This window comes from Pongo pygmaeus, chromosome 5 (assembly GCF_028885625.2).
Source record: "Pongo pygmaeus isolate AG05252 chromosome 5, NHGRI_mPonPyg2-v2.0_pri, whole genome shotgun sequence".
NCBI lineage: Eukaryota > Metazoa > Chordata > Mammalia > Primates > Hominidae > Pongo > Pongo pygmaeus.
In genome coordinates this window covers 145,938,104-145,943,703 of record NC_072378.2, presented here as the reverse complement: position 1 = coordinate 145,943,703, position 5,600 = coordinate 145,938,104, and the positions used below count along the sequence as shown (strand labels likewise).

Here is a 5,600-nt window from a genome sequence, read left to right as displayed (position 1 = left end):
CTCACCTTGAAAACAGGCACAAGGCAAGGATGCCCTCTCTCACCACTCCTATTCAACATTGTATTGGAAGTTCTGGCCAGAACAATCAATCAAGAGAAAGAAATAAAGGCATTCAAATAGGAGGAGAGGAAGTCAAACTATCTCTGTTTGCAGATGATATGATCCTATATATAGAAAATTCCATCATATCAGCCCAAAAGCTTCTTAAGTTGATAAGCAACTACAGCAAAGTCTTAGGATACAGAATCAATGTGTAAAAATTGCTACCTTTTCAATACACCAACAACAGTTAAGCTGAGAGCCAAATCACAAACAAATCCCATCACAATTACAGCTAACAAGGGAAGTGAAGGATCTCTACAAGAAGAGCTACAAACCACTGCTCAAAGAAATTAGTGGTACTGTGGCCACCCAGGTGTCCAACTGAGCACACCTGCACCAGCAAGGCCTCAGAAGAGGGAGAACCCTGGCTCTTGTGGGGAAATGGAGGGGTAGGGAAGGGTGTGGGGTACATTATGCCCTGAGAAGGGAAAGCATCGAATGAGAGGCTTTGAGGAGAGAAAGTGATAGGGACAGGAGGCAGAGAAATTCTGGGTAGAAAAGGATGGGTCCCTGGCGAGGGTCCCACCCTCAAGCCTGGAACAGCAGCCCAAAGTGAGAACATGCATTCCTGTTTTCCTGAACAAATGTTGCCTTTTCCAAAACCACCCATGGCCTGCCCTGCCCCCGGTCCTGTGCCCATAAAATCCCCCAGCTCCACCAGCAGAGAGAGTGGAGAAGAGGAGAAGCAGCTGGATATGAGAGACTATGGTTTGACATCAGAGAGAAGTGGCGTGACTTCAGAGGGATGGCTTGACAGCCATCAGACTGCTTCAGAGAAGAGTCCAGTCCTCCCTGGAAAATCACCTTCTCACTCCATTCCCTTTTCACTTCACCTTCCCTCTGAGAGCCACTTTCATCAGCAATAAAATCCTCTGCATTCACCTTCCTTCAATTTGCTCGTCTGACCTGATTTTTCCTGGATGCCAAACAAGAGCTTGGGTGCCACGGGTGTGGATGAAGGCTGTCACAATGACCCTCTGCCCTTGCTGGTGGAGAGCAACCACCTCATATGAAAAGGCAGATGCCCCACTGAGCTGTTAAGCTATCTGTGGATGGCAAAGCTAAAAGAGCACTGTAACACATGCCCTCAGGGGCTTTGGGGGTGGCAGGTATGCCACCCTAGATGGTACTGTGGGGGCCGCACAGAATTTTGCTCCTGCCGGCACCCAAAAGCACTCACCCCAGCTCCTGCACCTGCTCACCTGCATGCTTCCTCCTCTGAGGGGTTGAGCGCAGGGGGTTCGAGTGAGTGAAGTTTGTCCTAGCCGGTGCCAAAGCAGCCAACTAGCCCCAGGACCCATACTCCAGTTCCTGCCTGCAAAAAGGCCAGGGAAAATTTCCTGCTTCAGAAGGAGGACAGACTATGAACTAGGGCAACCTGATGGCCATGGAGGTTGAAGAGAGGATAAAATGTTTTCAAAAGTTTCCTGAACATCATAAGATGATCCTCGACTGACTGAATAAACAGCAAGATCAGGACTGGTTTACTGACATCATTCTGATTGTCAACAGACACCATTTTAAGGCTCACAAGGCTCTTTTGGCTGCTTGCAGTAAGTTCTTCTATAAATTCTTTCAATTTACCCAGGAACCTTTGGTGGAGATAGAAGGTGCTGGTAAAATGACCTTTTGTAATTTAATTCAGTTCACATATACAGCAAAATAATTGATACAGGAGAAGAAGAAGCCAATGATGTATGGAAAGCAGCAGAGTTCTACAAATGCTAGAAGTTATTGATAGGAACAGGAGGCAGGGAAATTCTGGGCAAAGGAGGGCAGGTCCCTGGCAAGGGTCCCACACTCAAGCCTGGGACAGCAACCCAACGTGAGAGCATGCCTTCCTGTTTTCCCACTCGAATGTCATTTCCAAAGCCAAGCATGCCCTGCCCTGACCCCATCCTGTGCCTATAAAAACCCCAGGCTCCATTGGTAGAGAGCAGAGAAGAAAAGAAGCAGCTGGACATCAGAGACTGGTATGACATCAGAGAGAAGCAGCTTGACTTCAAAGGGACGGCTTGATGGTGTTGCTTTAGAGAGGAGTCCAGCCAGGGATGGAGGGTCTTGCCAGGGATGGAGTCCACAGGGCCCACATAGAGTTTTGCTCCTGCCAGCACCCAAAAGCACTTGCCCTGACTCCTGCGTCTGCTCACCTGCATGCTCCTTCCTGTGGCGGGTTGAGTGCAACGGGTTCCAATGAGTAGAGTTTGCCTCAGCTGGTGCCGAAGTGGCTGGCTAACCCCAGCACCTGCACACCAGTTCCTACCCATGAAGGGGTCAGGGAAAATTTCCTGCTTCATTATGAAAGCCCTTGAAGTCAGGAACAAAGAAAACTCAGCTCCATTAGAGGAAAATACCACAGGAAAAAAGGTGGCCAAATAAAAGGAAGATTGCAGCAGCTTCAAATGTTATCACAGAATCATTGCCATCTGCAGAATCAGAACCTGTTGAAATTGAGGTAGAGATTGCTGAAGGCACAATTGAAGTGAAGATGAAGGCATCAAAACATTAGAGGAAGTGGATTCTGCCAAGCATCCATAAAGTACACACAGAACACAAGTTCCTCTAATGATTCTGCTCTAGCACTGTTGGCAGATATAACCAGCAAGTATCATCAAAGTGACAGAAAAGGGCAGATTAAAGAAGAAGATGGCCATGCATCTGACCCTACAAGCATACAGGTAGAAAGTATTGAAACTGTGGAACATCAGTTGTCACATGTGAAGGACTTGTTCCATTGTGAGAAATGTAGTGGTTCATTTAAATTCTTTTATCATTTGAAGGAACGCATGAAATCACACTCTACTGAGAGTTTCAAGTGTGAAATATGCAATGAAAGGTATCTTTGGGAGAGCACATGGAAACAGCACCTAAATTGTTACCATCTTGAAGAAGGTGGAGTCACTAAGAAGCAAAGAACTGGGAAGAAAGTTTATGTATGTCAGTACTGTGAGAAGCAGTTTGACTGTTCTGGACATTTTAAAGAACATCTTAGAAAACATACAGGTGAAAAACCTTTTGAATGTCCAAATTGTCATGAAAGATTTGCTAGAAATAGCACCCTCAAATGTCACCTCACTGCATGCCAAACTGGAGTAGGGGCAAAAAAGGAAGAAAGAAGCTCTATAAATGCCGTGTCTGCAACAGTGTGTTTAACAGCTGGGACCAGTTCAAAGATCACTTGGTAATACACACTGGATGTAAACCCAACCATTGTTCTTTATGTGACTTGTGGTTTATGCAAGGAAGTAAATTAATGAGGCATCTCAGTGACACTATTTCAGAGCGTCTAGTAATGGAAGAAGTTCTTTCAGTAGAAGCATGTGTGCAAACTGAACCTGTGACATATCAATGACTATTACAGAACAAATTGGGAAGGTGCATGTGCTACCATTGCGTCAGGTCCAGGTGGATTCAGCACAAGTGACTTTGGATTCAGCACAAGTGACTGTGGAACACGTCCATCCAGATCTGCTCCAGGACAGCCAGGTACTTTGTTCACACATGAGTGTGCTTCCAGAGGAGGTCCAAATAAGTTTTCTAGAAGTGGATCGAATTCAGACTGAAGAAGGTACTGAAGTACACATAGAGAAGCTTTACTTTGAGTGGATAAATCAGGTGCCAATGGAAGTACAAACTGAACTTCTAGAAGCAGACTTGGACCATGTAACCCCAGAAATCTATGAACCGAGAGGAGAGAGAACCTAGCCAAGCAGATGCTGCTGAGGCTGCCAGGGAAGATCACGAAGATGCTGAGGATTAGAGAGCAAGCCAACAGTGGATTCTGAAGCTGAAAAGGCACAGAATGAGGACAGAACAGCTATGCTGGTTTTAGAATGAAATTACACGTGAATATATTTTTAAATTTACTTATTGGGTTTTTGAACTGATTATGGGCAGTATGACTGTCCTTAAGCTAACAGACAAGTGGACCAAAGCTAAGCTATTTGCTGTTGTGCTGAATTGTTTTTGTTGAAACAAATTGATTCCTCTTCCCTGGCTCAATGCCACAGAGGAGGGATCTGTTCCATAAATTAAGGGGAGTTTTGAGAAGTACATTTCTGGAAACTTAAGTGGATTATATTCTTATTACAAGGTTGCATATGACTGTATCTATTTTCATTGTGGTAAAAATTCTCCCTCTTCTCTTTCCCAGGTCATGTTCTTCCTCAAATTTCTTTTGTATTATAAAATTAAACTTAAATCATTAGAATACAAGTTTATGTATTCTAATACCTGTTAGAAAATTGAATATATAGGAAACACAAGGCTGCATGACGAACATCGCGTTGTTACTGCGCAGTTAAATTTTGGCTTTCTTTAGCTTGAACAAACGTTGTTGTCTACCCCAGTAGTCACAGATGCCATCTCTGCAACAGAGAGAGGGGTGGTGGCAAAATTTCGAGAATGTTAAGAAAAAAAAATCCACACCCATGTGCCGTTTCAAAACCAGCCAAACTTCTGCAAAGCATCTGGTTCTTTCAAAGTCTGTGTTGTAAGGAGCAATGCAGCCAATGCTATAGTACTTTATGTTTTTGCTTATAATAACAACCACTAGTTATTTTTCGCTTAAGTTAGGTTGAGAAATTTTATTTAGTGGCAGCTGAAGTGCCAATTTCAATTGGGAAAATTTATTTACCTCTGTGGTAAACTTTATTTTGATTGAAAGTTGCAGTAGTATTTTACTACCAGATGAAAAAAAGATGAGCATCATTTAAAAATTAATGTATTTAAAATAAGGTACAGGGAAAAACATGTATATAATGATCAGGCTTTTTTTTTAGTGGAATCATTTCCCCCAATCCTTAATGTAAAGATCTTGTGCTATAACTTTTAAAGCCATATAAATAAGAGTGCTAAACTGTGGGCTTAAAAATAAATGTGTAAATATTTTTAATCAGTATTACCTGGAAAATAAAGTCTCTCTCTCTCTCTCTCTCTCACACACACACACACACACACAAATTAGAGATGACACAAACAAATGGGAAAACATTCCATACTCATGGGTAGGAAGAATCTTAATTGTTAAAACGGCCATACAGCCCAAAGCAATTCATAGCTTCAATGCTATTCCTATTGAACTACCATTGACATTCTTCACAGAAGTAGAAAAAATATTTTAAAATTCATGTGGAACCTAAAAAGAGCTTGAATATCCAAGGCAATCCTAACTAAAAAGAACAAAGCTGGAGGAATCACACTACCAGACTTCAAACTATACCATGCTGCTACAGTAACCAAAGAGCATGGTACTGGTACAAGAACGGTCACCTAGACCAATGGAACAGAATAGAGAACCCAGAAATAAGACCGCAGACCTACAACTATCTGATATTTAACAAACCTTTCAAGAACAAGCAATGGGGAAAGAATTCCCTACTTAATAAATGGTGCTGCGATAACTGGCTAGCCATAAGTAGAAAAGTAAAACTGGACCCCTTCCTTAAACCGTATACAAAAATTAACTCAAGATGGATTAAAGACTTACATATAAAACC

The 5,600-nt window shown here is 42.7% G+C and overlaps 1 pseudogene; it reads left to right on the top strand.

Annotated features, from left to right (window-relative positions):
* The first annotated feature begins 1,489 nt into the window (after positions 1–1,489).
* Positions 1,490–3,939, top strand: LOC129038813 (zinc finger protein 131-like; annotated as a pseudogene).
* Positions 3,940–5,600: the final 1,661 nt, after the last annotated feature.